The sequence below is a fragment of the Cebus imitator genome, unplaced genomic scaffold, assembly GCF_001604975.1.
Source record: "Cebus imitator isolate Cc_AM_T3 unplaced genomic scaffold, Cebus_imitator-1.0 Scaffold137, whole genome shotgun sequence".
Taxonomy (NCBI): Eukaryota; Metazoa; Chordata; class Mammalia; order Primates; family Cebidae; genus Cebus; species Cebus imitator.
In genome coordinates this window covers 2,496,494-2,510,283 of record NW_016107452.1, presented here as the reverse complement: position 1 = coordinate 2,510,283, position 13,790 = coordinate 2,496,494, and the positions used below count along the sequence as shown (strand labels likewise).

The 13,790-nt window shown below is 43.1% G+C and overlaps 1 long non-coding RNA gene across 2 annotated transcripts in view; it reads left to right on the top strand.

Annotated features, from left to right (window-relative positions):
- The window catches only part of LOC108313475, a 705,356-nt gene extending 692,468 nt beyond the window's left edge, over positions 1-12,888 (top strand). For both annotated transcript variants that reach the window (XR_005202384.1, XR_001829106.2), the window contains exon 3: positions 11,647-12,888. This is a non-coding gene — a long non-coding RNA (uncharacterized LOC108313475). The remainder of the gene's footprint in view (positions 1-11,646) is intronic.
- The last annotated feature ends 902 nt before the right edge of the window (positions 12,889-13,790 follow it).

Genomic DNA, 13,790 nt, shown 5'->3' with positions numbered 1-13,790 from the left:
AAAAAAAAAAAAAAAAAAAAAAAAAAAAAAAAAAAGAACAGCCCAATCACTGAATATGTTGGCAGGAATTATTCCTCAACCCTATATGTTATGTAGGGATAAATGCACTTAACTCCAGCCTTAACTACTTCATCCCAGTGAACTTCAGAACACAGCTCATCACCCTGATCAGTTCTACTACTATTCCTCCCACCTATCTCAGTGCCCCCTGCTCTCTGTGCCTAGGAGACAGCAGGAGGGGCACAATTTTAAGCACTGGCTTTATTTTCCCCCGAATCTTTGCTCCTGCCCTTTCATTGGTTCAGTGTGCCTTCTCCCTTCTTGACTTCTGGTTCCAAAAGAGCCCTGTCTAAAACCTGTATAGACAGGAATTTTGCAATAGGGACACTTTCAGTTATAACATATCCCTGTATTTGAAGAAACTGGGTGACCAGCCAGTCACATTTTATTTCTCATAGCTGGAGGAGATACGTATGGTGCGAATGAGAGTCTTCTCAACATGGCACACTCTGTTTTTTTTAATTACATTTTAGGTTTGAGGGTACATGTGAAGAACATGCAAGATTGTTGCATAGGTACACACATGGCAGTGTGATGTGCTGCCTTCCTCCCCTTCACCTATATGGTTTTGCCTAGATTTTCTTCTAGGGTTTTTATGATGTCCGGTCTTATGTTTAAGTCTTTAATTCATCTGGAGTTAATTTTAGTGTAAGGCGTCAGGAAGGGGTCCAGTTTCTGCTTTCTGCACATGGCTAGCCAGTTTTCCCAACACCATTTATTAAACAGGGAATCCTTTCCCCGTTGCTTGTTTTTGTCAGGTTTGTCAAAGATCAGATGGTTGTAGATATGTTGTGTTGCATCTGAGGCCTCTGTTCTGTTTCATTGGTCTATATCTCTGTTTTGGTACCAGTACCATGCTTTTTTGATTACTGTAGTGTTGTATCATAGTTTGAAGTCTGGTAGTGTGATGCCTCCCACTTTGTTCTTTTTGCTTATAATTTATTTTCTATGCGGGCTCTCTTTTGGTTCCATATGAAGTTTAAGGTGGTTTTTTCCAGTTCTGTGAAGAAGGTCAGTGGTAGCTTGATGGGGATAGCATTGAATCTATAAATTACTTTGGGCAGTATGGCCATTTTCATGATATTGATTCTTCCTAACCATGAACATGGAATGTTTTTCCATCTGTTTGTTGTCCTCTCTTATTTTGTTGAGCAGTGTCTTGTAGTTCTCCTTGAAGAGGTCCTTTACATTCCTTGTTAGTTATATTCCTAGGTATTTTATCCTCTTGGTAGCAATTGTGAATGGCAGTTCATTCTTGATTTGGCTCTCTTTAAGTCTGTTATTAGTGTATAGGAATGCTTGTGATTTTTGTACATTGATTCTGTATCCTGAGACTTTGCTGAAGTTGCTTATCAGTTTCAGGAGATTTTGGGCTGAGACGATGGGGTCTTCCAGATACACAATCATGTCGTCTGCAAATAGAGACAATTTTACTTCCTCCGTTCCTATTTAAATGCCGTTTATTTCTTTTTCTTGCCTGATTGCTCTGGCTAGAACTTCCAGTACTATATTGAATAAGAGTGGTGAGAGAGGGCATCCTTGTCTAGTGCCAGATTTCAAAGGGAATGCTTCCAGTTTTTGCCCATTCAGTATGATATTGGCTGTTAGTTTGTTGTAAATAGCTTTTATTATTTTGAGATACGTTCTGTCAATACTTAGTTTATTGAGGGTTTTTAGCATAAAGGGCTGTTGAATTTTGTCAAAGACCTTCTCTGCATCAATTGAGATAATCATGTGGTTTTTGTCTTTGGTTCTGTTTATGTTGTTTCAAGTGAGCACATGGGTCCCCCAACTGGTTCAGGATACACCTTTAGACCTTGAAGAGAGTATTCAATTCCATGCAAATTAGTTGGTTCTCTTGGAACAACAAGGAGACCAATGAGAATGAGAACATTGACCCAACTTCTGTGAGATGTATTCCAGCACTGTGAGACCTTGTGAAAGCTTAGTGATATGGTAGAGAGTAGAGGATCATGTCTACAACGACACCTTAACTTTCGATTCAGATATTCGTTTGTTTCTTACTAAATGCAGGAAGAAAATAACAAATAACATTGGTTCTTTTTGTCAGCAATAGATCATTCCATATATATTCTAAGGGGTCCATGTGTGTAAGAGGCAAAAATATGTTAGTGTCTGGAAGATATTGCATAGAAGCTCAAAAAGCCACCTTTGTTTTAGTGTCCTTTGACATATTCTCTGAGATGACTAAAAAATGCTGCTGGACTGTGTACATAAAAATGGATGGATGGATGGACAGATGGATGGATGGACGGATGGATGGACGGACGGACGGACGGACGGATGGATGAACATATGGAATGATATATGGATGAATAATGGGATTTTTAATCCCTTTATCCCCCAGACTGTTACAAAGCCTGTCATATAACATGCCTTTAATAAGTGAGGAACTGACATGACACTTTGATATCCTAATAGTAGGTCAACTGGTCACTGGCCTTTCAAGACCTAGGCTTGGAGGTAAACTCAGCATCATCTGACACATGTTGGTATTTGTTCATTTATCAAAACCTAGGGATTGTGATGTCTCATGAGTGGCTTCATGTGTCCCATGAGAGCATGACCATTACTTGGGGTAATTTGAAGAGCGTTGCTGCTCTAAAACATTTTCTGAAAATTCTACCACTAGTAGGATGAAATTCAGGAGTGGGCTAAGAACCAATGAAAGAAAGCCTTCTTCCTTTCAAGTCTGTGGTAACATGGTCTAGAGAAGAAAAATCCTAACGCTCTGTCTGAGCACCCAAACTGCTTGCTCAAGTCACTTTCTCCTGCACAGCTGATATGTCCCCATGTCCTGAATCACCGCCAGATACAAATGAGGCTGACCCCTGCCCAGGTGAAGCCTCATGCAGGAAAAGTATGTGGTGAATTCTCGATTTCCAAATGCATTAACTCACAAGGATTTTCACAATGCTGAAGAGGAAAAGGTCCTGTAACATTGTGTCTTCTTAGTGCTTTGTGCCTTGGAATGTTTTTTCTCTCGCTCTTGGCCAAAACTTTTCTAGAAAGTATCCTGGATTTCCTACTCTCTTTCTCTGCTAGAATTTGAATCGATGTCATAAGTACTTATAGGACCCCTAGGAACCAGGTGCTGGTTTGAGTTTGCCGGAGCTAAGACACAGAGATTAAACATAAGACTCCTGCTTCAAAGCACTTGCAGAATCATGAGAGAAATAGCTAAGTAAGAAGGCAATGACAAAAGAGTAGGACGAGGAAGCGTTGTGATGGAAATGCTGTGTATCTTGACTATGGAAGTGGTGATTGTGATCACAGGAATCACACACACACAAGTGCCTGTCAAACTGGTGAAATCTGTATCAGTTGGGTACATTGTAACAATGTCAGCTTCCTGGTGGTGCTATTGTATTCTTGTTTCGCAAAATGTCAGTGCTGGGAGAGACTGGGCGAGGGTACACAGGATCCGTCTGTATTATTCCTTACTACTGCGCGTGACTCTACAATTACCCCAAAATTAAAAAAAATAAAATACATATATAATTACAATGTGCAGTCACCAGTGCCATACCAGTGGGCCCTGAAGCAGAGTGGAGATACAGCACCCCACTTCGATTAGAAAGGAGTAGTCAAAGAAGGGCTGTCAAGGAGGGAGAGGGGTCTCAGCTGTCAATGTGAGTCAGCTAGGCTGAGAAGGTAGGGAGGAGGAAAGAATGCAGCAGGCCGGAGGCAGGCCAGACCCGCAGGCACCGTGGCTGGGTTGATAGGATGGCCCTTGAGCCTGGTGAGAAGTGCAGTGTGGACTGTGTTCTTCCCACTGCCCCAGCAAGCCAGTTCTTCCACCATTCTGCGGCCACCTCCTTGGGTTCAAGCCACCCCTTTTAGACCTAAGAGAAGGCATGTTTTCATCTGTAACAGAACCCACTTCTGCCCCTCCCTTATCCAGGTCATTTGTTTGTTGAGGAAACCAGGACATTTGTCTTAGAGAAGTTCCCAAATTATCCATTAGGATTATGTCTTCATAATAGGATCTGCCTCATTCCTCTATCACCTACATTTCCTGTACGCTGGTGTTTTCATTACCATCATCATCATCACAATTACATTACTACCAAATCATCCCAATGTTATTGGAAATGTAAAACTGTGGGCAAAGGAGTGATAGCTTCTAGAAGTCTCGTTTCTGTTTCGAACATCTTTAAACCAAACGTTTCCTCCCCGTGACATAGAAAATGGACAGCAACCTCACACGGATGCCCAAGTTTAAAAAGACAGTCTAGTACAAAGAGTACGCACAGACTTGTGCAATGGCCAGGAAGAACCAGCACTGCGACTGCTTCCAGCTCAGACGGTTTTTGGAAACAGACCTTTCTGGTGGTAACTTCCAATAAAGTTGGTGGGTGTTACATTAATGACTAGACTCTTAGTCACCTCAAGGGAATGAAAATCAGACGACAGCAGGATGGTGGAGGGAGGGGAGATATTAGCAATTCCAATTACAGATATGAATGTAACTTCAGGGGCATTTTATAATTGTTTTTATTCTTTGATGAAATACCTCACCCAATACCGGCCAAAAGATGGGAGGCTAGAGAGACATGAGGAAACCCAAAGTTATTTACTAGCCTTAATGCCAATGCCCTGAGAAGGCAGAAGAGGACATGTGTTTTATCACCAAATACAACACAAAACCTTTACTTCTCAGCTTGCCCTGTGTGCTTTAACACTCACAAACAACCTGCAGACACACCGATGCATATGTGTATGGCCAACACCAATTTAGAGATGGTTACAGAAATTCTCAAAAAATTAAGGGCATTTTTTTCAAAAGGTTAAGGGCCAGGGGGCAGGGGATGAGGGGTAACAAGTTCCGAAGTTCTGTATCATCTGCATTTGCCGTCTCATTCCTATTCCACCTGTCTGTAAAACAGATGTGCTCAGATCTGTTCCACCAGTGGAAAGGTTTTGGAAACAGCCCTTTCTAATAAAGCCTGTCCAATAAGATAGTCTTAAGGACACAGTTTCAGCCTAACAGCTTTAAACACCCACCACCCCTGGAAACCAGCGAACTAGACGCCTAGAAATCACAGTTCACCTGATTTTTCCTTGAACCTTCTCCTTTAACGATTTGCTGTTCTTGTGAAACCAAAACAAACAAGAATGTCATATTGATGATGTTGCCATTGCCGAAGTAAGCTTCTTGGATTTAAGGATTCACACTGTGCACATAAAATGATTCACTTGGTCGGCTGGTCAACACTCACTCAACAGCTCCTTGAGACACACTCACAACAGATGTTTTAGGGATAGATACAAAGATGGACCATTTACCAGTGTTTGCCATAATACCATATGTGATATATGTTACTATATTATATAGTAATATACTACAGGTATTGATCGACTTACTGTTCTCATAGTACAGTTATTGATCGACTTACTACCTATGCAACTTACGACCATTCGACTTTATGACCACAATCGCTAGCCACGACTGCTCCGCGTCTGGCAGTGCAAACGTTGCCCAGTTGGGTGTACGACATGCGGACCAGCTTCTGGCAGCACTACCATCTCTGTGTGCATATAGCCTACTCAACTTATGACCAAATCGTGTTACAACCGGTCTGTCAGAACCAATCGTGGTCGTAAGAGGAGCACTAGCTGTATATTAAATGATACTCTACTGTATCATAGTATATTATATCATATTATATGTTACTTATCTATTTTATTACTTTTCTGTTCCTTGACTGGCTCCCTCCTACAACACGTACTAAAGGAAAGTAGTTGTGTGTGCAAACTTTGCAGCCATGCCTGGATTTACATCTTATACCACACCTGCCAAGTGACCTTGGAAAAGCCCTCTTAGGGTGTACCTAAGGGGAAACTAAGGGGTTACCTTAGTATCATCCTCTGTCAAGTGTAATTAATAGCAGCACGTAGTATCTGATAGGGTTGCTGTGACAATCTGATGAGTTAAAACCTAGGGCAAGGCCCAGGTGAGTATCATGTCTGAGTGGCTACTAGTAATGCTATCGTTTCATGGTGGGTTCCTCAGTGTCGTCCTGGGTGACAGCTTCCATCACACTCAGGCTCAGAGAATTCTCCAGGTCCCTGTCCCATGCCATATCTGAGTCCAAGTCTGAGCCAATCAGATATTTCATCTCTGTGCCACAGGGGTTGGCTCAGGGGTGGGCACAGAAGCAGTCAAATGCATTAGACCCATGCAACTCAAACTGTGAGTACCCCTGACTCCCATGAACTCAGCAGAGGAGGATTAAAGGCTGGCTGCTACAGCTATCCCAGTCTTATGCAGAGCCCTGGTCTGGAGTTCACACAGATGGAAGGAAGCCAGTTCCAGTGACACTATATCACTCCTGACCCCAACTAGACATTTGGACCATACAAGCCAATGACAACCCTTTTTGCTTAAACAAATTCAGGTCAAAGTTCATTCACTTGCAACCCAAAGAGGGCGAACTGACATTCCATGATACAGATGAAAATAATGACACTCAAAGGCACATCAAGAACTCTTCTAAGATCACACAGTCAGCAAGGTGGTACTCTACCTGATGGATACATTGCAAGGCTCCCAAAGAGAGGTCTAGGAACAACCGTCGGGATCCAGGAATGCAAGGTAGGAGCCAAAGGGGGCTTCTGGAGCTTGGGGGCTTAGTGTTAACATCAACCTTTTACTAATAGATGCCAGCCACTCTGCTCAGAGCTTCGGGTGCAACGCCATGTCACGTATAAGCTGTGCTTGAAGAATGGGCAGGACTTGGGCATGTGGAAATGAGGGCGGGCCTTGCATTCTTATCTGAAGCTTACAAAACAGTGTCTGTGTGCCATGAAGCCCTGGGAAAGCAGGTGTGACTCAAAGCTGCACGAGGGCTCTCTCTAGCAGCAGCCGACGGTGCTGGAATAGGATGCCCCACTTACACTCAGGCACTTACTCCGAAGACTTCCTTCAGCCAAAACCCATCCCAGCAAGATTCTACTCCAGCCCACATCAGTTCCAGTGCTCACATATCTCAACTATGTTTTCCATTTAATTCCATCTAAGGAATATATGCTAATGAGTGAGCAAGATAAGCGTCCTGGTAATTGAAGGATGCACCAATCGGACTAGTGAGAGGCGAAGGTAAGAAGTGCTGTGTTGTAACACGGCTGCCAGCCACGCTGTGCCTTTGAAAGTCATGTTTTCTGGGACATTTGGCAGGACATTCTGTGTAGGTTCGAGCTTCAAAATAAAAAGAAGCAAGGAATCAGACAGTGTGGTTTTCACTGAATACATTTTTATTGAGCACTTACTGTATGCTGAGCTCTGTAGGAGGCACAGGAGATGGAGAGATGAGAGGTGGCATTCCCTGGCTTTAAGAAGTTCACATGTGGGTAGGGAACTCGTGGGGCATGCTGAGGACTCAAACACATCTAGCAGAGATAGTGGGCACCTGGGGCTGGTGGGCAAAGAGAACACAAGTAAGGCTTTTAAGAGGAAAACTAAGACCTAAAGAAGAGCCAGGAAATAAAACAGAGGGCAAGGAACGTGGCAAGAGGAAGCAAAATCCCTCCTTTCAATGGGAGCAAAATCATCCAAAGACTTAGGAGAGACAGAGAGAAAGAGGCCAGGTTAAGATGTAACTACAACTTTAAGGCAGGAACAGAACAGACAGAAGAGGGGAAACTATTGTATTTCTCGAGTTCCTAGTATGCCCTGGGCCCCATACCGTGAAATGACGTGTATGGAGTGTGGGCAGAGTCGCTGGCACATGTTAACAGAGCCTGCTCTTTTGAGTGTTCGCTCGGGGCAGGCACCATGCCAAACACTCGGTTTACATGCTCATCATGATCACAAAATCCCTGTCTACCTCATACCCAGAAAAAGACGGGTTCAGAGAGGTCAGCTAACTTGCCCAAGGTCTTACACTTTGGGGCAGAGCAGGATTCACATCCTCATTTTGGCAACAGGCACCTCCAGGGTATGTCTCCCTCCCAGTGGTCCTCCTCACTGTGCTGCTCTAAACAACAGGCTGCTCACCAAAGGCTCTAAGCAACATCCCTAAAACAATAGCATCCTCTGGCCTGGAGTTGCAGGAGGGCTGGCTGTGCCATTCTGACCCTGCCTTGCTGTATCTGTTGTTTTCACCTTGAAGATATTCCAACGTTGCTACCATGACCCATCAATGCTCCATGGCAGCCCAGCATGCCAGCTTCCATCTGTCTGTGGGAGTCTGGTTGCTATTTATGCCTACCCTGTATTCAGCCTCAAATGGCTAGGAACATTCCTTCCAGGCAAGCAGGTTTAACTTCTTCACACAGGTCAGTCCATTTGCAGCCTGAAAAATGAATTGAAGGAAGAGAGTGAAGGGCTTTGCCGAGGTCAGAGGGTGAATCAGAGGGAGACCTGAGTGCTGACCTCAGATGCTGTGTGTCCGGTCCGGTCTCTTCTCCCGCCCCAACTGCCTGTGCTCACATCACTGTGACAGCCACCAAGCCTAGTCCCTAATCAGCAGCTTTAGAGAGTCAACAGTCAGTGACGCTTCCCTGAAGGGTCCCCATCACTCCTTCCAACCCCTCAGGATCCCAGGCTGGGCCTGCTGAAATAGCCAGAGCCATGCGTTCTCAGGCAGGACACAGACAGCAGGTCATGAAGCACTCATGGGCCAGTTCCTTCTCACATTGCCAGATTTCTCTGAAAGGGGGTGAGGGGGGATTCTGGCACAGGAGACTGCAAAAGCCTATATATTTACATCACGGAGCTGACTAGCTGCAGCTCAAAGGTGGACACTGAAACTGTGAACTCTTCTCTTTAAGAAAATGCCTCTGAGCCCCCTGACTTCAAAATTGGTGTCAGGAAATGGCAGGGAAGTTGGTGATCTAAACCAGAGATAAAACAGGGAGGAAAGAACTGATCTCGAATATGTTGTTATGCATACATGCACACAGCGCTTCTGCTTAGCTTTTCTAGGTTACATCTATTTTTTATTAGTCTCTGAGATCCCAACTTTGGACAACTACTATGTATTTTGACAGGGCAAAGGTTGACAAGGACACAGGCAGGTGTGAAATGTGACACAATTATCGAGCAATCTGTCTTCTTCAACAGAGAGCTTTGCCTACACCATACAAAAGTGAAGTTATTTTAAAATGGATTAGAAAGGTATATGTATACTTCCAGATAGGGTCCTTTAGTTTAAAATAACTCCAATTACCAATTAGGCAGAGTCCATTTAAATGTCCATTAGGGGACTTGAATGATCAGGTGGGTCACTTTGTGTCATCACTGGGAGTTTGCAGGCAGTCTCCATTGAGATGCTACAGGGCTCTGTCCCTTCCAATGTCGTTATCAGCAACTCTGGAAGAGCAGGAAATTCAGAAAAGCTCCAACCATTTATGAGCTTCTCTGTGGCCCACACCACAGGAGACATTCCAGAGGCACAATCTCTAATCCTGACAGTACCCAACTTGCTGATGACAGACCTGGCTCCGTGAGGTTAAGTCATAAAAAGCACATCAATTTCATGTGCCACTGGCACTGAGCTGAAAAACAAATTAAAACTAGTTGATGGCACATTCTAGATCCAAAGCGATTTAGACAAGCCCAGAACGGACTCAATCTAAAGACGTGAAACTCATGGAGGATTGCTATGAATTTCTGTGCTTGGGTTCAAAAACAAGCACACAAATCTAGGATAGGGGGAACGTGAGAGAAAAAAAAAAGCCTGGGCTTGTGTCCATTGTTCACGCATGATGAGTCACCAGTGTTAGGTGTCTGCCAGAGAGGCTGGTGAAATTATGGGTTGTATTAGGAGCAGACAGACTGCAGCTTAAGGAGGCGGAGCATAGGTGCTCACCCTGGGATCAAAAGCTCCCACCTGTGTATCTGGGTTCTGTTCTGAAACTTGAACCCTCAGAGCGCAGAAGGAACCAGATGCACCCACCTGGGAGTTAGTAACCAGAAGGAGTGGGCACTTGAAACCGAAACTTGTATGGAAAAGTTGAAGACACTGGCTATATTTTGAATGAAAAACAAAAAGCAGGGAAGGGGTGTCATATTGGCTCTCTCCAACTTCCTAAAGACTCTGTGGCATGGAAGCACTTATGATACATGGCCTCATAAGTGTATAAAATCAGGGCTAAAGGGCGGGGCATGGTGGCTTTTGCCTGTCATCCCTGCATTTTGGGAGGCCAAGGCAGGCGGATCACCTGAGGTTGGGAGTTTGAGACCAGCCTGACCAACATGGAGAAGCCGCGTATCTACTAAAAATACAAAATTAGCCAGGCGTGGTGGCGCATGCCTGTAATCCCAGCTACTTGGGAGGCTGAGGCAGAAGAACCACTTGAACCCAGGAGGCGGAGGTTGTGGTGAGTCAAGATGGTGCCATTGCACTCTAGCCTAGGATAAAAGAGCGAAACTCCATCTCAAAAAAAAAAAAAAAAAATCAAGGCTAAGTTCTAGAAGGGAGTATGACTTACGACTTCATGTTAAACAAGCCTTCCTGACAACCTCAAGAACTCTGGGAATATAGATGGACATAATGGGAGGTAAAATTGAGATCATCCCATCATTGGGTGTGATAAGTACATACAGTTGGAGTCACGTGTGGAGTTTTGTGGGCTCTGGGCACTTCACTTCTGTGGACCTTTTGTTCCATTGAAAACTATTTTTAATTATTTTTTACGACTGTGTTGGTATAACAGACATAATCCATGCTGTACTCCATTCCCCTTTCACTTCTATTTTTAAAAATTTTTAATGTTTTGAAGGACCCTAAACAGTTTTGTGGGCCCCAAGAAATGTGTCTGTTGGGCCTTGTGGAGAAGCTGTCCCTGAACGCTGCCAGCTCACTAAAGCAGATTCAAGCTCCCACACTGGTGAGAAGGACGACATTAATCTCAGATCTCCAAACTTCCCCAGTCTGAGGTGCCATGAGGTGAATTCTGCCAAAGAAGAGAGAAGTGCCCAAAATCTCTTTCTGAGATTGTTAAAGTGAATGTGTTTTAAAGGGAGCACAAAGTAAAGAACTAGGTACGTGTTTGGTGCCATTCTGTAAAAACTGTACCTGTATACCCCAACTATTACAGATGATAAACCCTGAGACCAGGGTTAAGGGACCGGAGTAGAGATGAGGGATAGCAGTTCTTTTACTGGATGTCCTCCTGTTGTTGTCCTGTTCAAATGTTTATATTTAACAAGGAGAACGTATCACTGTTTTATAAAGTTATCAAATAAAAAAATATTAGCAGGTTTATACATTTTACTCTAATTTTATTTTGGGTGGATAGGGAGGTTAGCCCAGTTTTCTATTCTTTGTCAGACTAGGGACACTCCATCATGGAGGGGGATGCTGCTAGGGTGTCACATGGCACGTCTGGTGCTTTCAAGGCACAGAAAAACACATCAGAGAGATCAGCAATACCCATGATGCCACCAAGAACTAAGGTATAAAACGGGGCCATAAGGGATGCCTTTGCTCAGGGCCCTCAGCCAAACAAATTCAGAAACAGAAATTCAGAAGCCACCTGCATTGCTGTACTCATCCTGGTAATCACAGGAGTCTCTCTGTTTGGTCTGGATTTTCTAAAACTCCATTTCTTTCCCAGGTCAAATGGCTGCTACATGCCTTTGGAACAGGAGCGATGAATCACCCCACCCCCAGGGCTAGGAAGGAGGGTCAGAGCTAGCCTTACCACACAACCGACGAGGAGCCTGTCCTCTGAGTTATCATGCATAAAAGACGCAACCCGCAGAAAGATCGTCCCCACATCAGGTCCCTTTTTCTATTTCTGTTTTTCTGTTAATCAATTCTGAGTTCACCACAATAAAAATCTTTGAAGGGCTGAATGCTTTTGAGACAAATTCCCTCACCAGTGTGGGCTGTGAATAGGATCAAAAAGGATGGCTGTGGAAGAAGGATTCACAAAGGAGACCCTCACGGAAGGAAAAGAAAAATCGAAGGAGATACCTGTGTCCTGGAGAAGGAAAGCCGGAGGCGGGGAGGGGGGAAGAAGCCCGGGAAATCTATTGATTTAAAATGACAAGATTGGGGAAAATAGGCCCCATGATGATTTTATAGCTCTGTCTATTGTCTAAAACCCAAAGAAGCCCTTTCACTCCCACGTTCGTGTGTGCATAAAACGATGTATTAAACACCTCCGCTCTGCGAGGCTGTGTTGTGTGTCTTTGTCGGGTGAAGAAAGAAGGCTGGTACACCTTCCCAGAATTCTCATTGAAGAAAACATCTGATTTTTTACATCTCTTGTGCAAAACAAACAAGGATTTCATTAAGTGATGTGTATTGTTTTCCAAGGAAGAACCCTGTAGAGACAAAAACAAATAAGCAAATAAATGAAACAACCACACGATAAAGACGACCCCCAAATTCTTCCAGTGCTAATTTACTTGTTATCATGGTTCTCTGCAAAGGCAGAGATCACTAATTACAGATTTTTCCAGAATTCACATTTCATGTCAAGATCACCCAATCCAAACAGTATATAAAAAGCCTAAGGCCTTCTCCTTTACGTTGCCCCCTACCCCGCCGTACACATACGCCCCCATCTAAATGACACCCTTGGAAAGAAACCCACACATCTCATTTGCCTGTATTTGGCTTCCTCCCTCGCCTCCCTGTAACCAAATGTGAGTTGATCTGTAACTGCACTGGAAAATCAGAATTTATTGTACATATGTTTGTGTTCCACTTAATAAAAAAACCTAGATTTTAAGATAAACTTTGTTAGTAATTCATGAGGTAAGTGACTATTTATGCTAATCAGGCAGAAATATATTCTCAAGCATAATGCATTACATAAATTTGAATGCAAAATGTTCAATTATGAAGTAAATACAGGTAATGCAAATAATAAATTACCTCTAATAAAAATTATAAAAGATGTGTCTTGAAAGAGAGAGCGGCTTTAACTTACAACTGTGAATTGCTTAAAGAGAAAAGAATTAATAAATGCTGAATTACTCTGATGATTATTTAGCACGTAATTCACCTATTTACAATGACTTCTAGTAATCAGACTTGTTTCACATCCTCCAATATGAGGCAAGACTATTTCCTCAGCAATTCTGCTCTTATCAGATTATCTCCTCTGATTCTATTAATTTTCTTCCATGAATCTGCTAACAGTGATTTGTGATTTACTTACCCTGCTAACGGAAGACTGTTAAAAGGATTTATCTAACACTAAACCTAGAACCGGGTACGCCTTATCATCCAGTTACTCTGAAGAACTCTTTCTCAAATCAATTTAGTTGGTTTCAGAGTGAAATTTAGTGGACACTGGTTAGTTCTGCCCCATAAAATCAGCTCCTAAACAAAGAGTTCAGATATTGTACCTGATGCAGCCCCTTGTATTCAGATTATGTATGTCTGATTCCTGCATGATATCTTTGAGTTGCTATCACTCACAATCAGGAAAAATATATTTCTTTAAGCTTTTAATCTTTGTAATTTGGACATGAACAGGGGTTTTTTCATTTTTGCATGAAGTTGTTATGCAGGTACTGATATGAGGCTACAATTGTGTTTCTGATGTTACTGTGTCACAATATTCTATGTGCTGCGACCCATGCCCTCCTCCCCATCAAAAAATGCTCTATAAATATGCATTGCTTTCAGAAACTTTAACACTACTGGTCCAAATTGGTCAATAATGACAAATGCATGGTTTCTAAATTACTGTATATTGTTCTACAGAGATTACTAGAGTATATATAGCAAGGAGATGTTAAG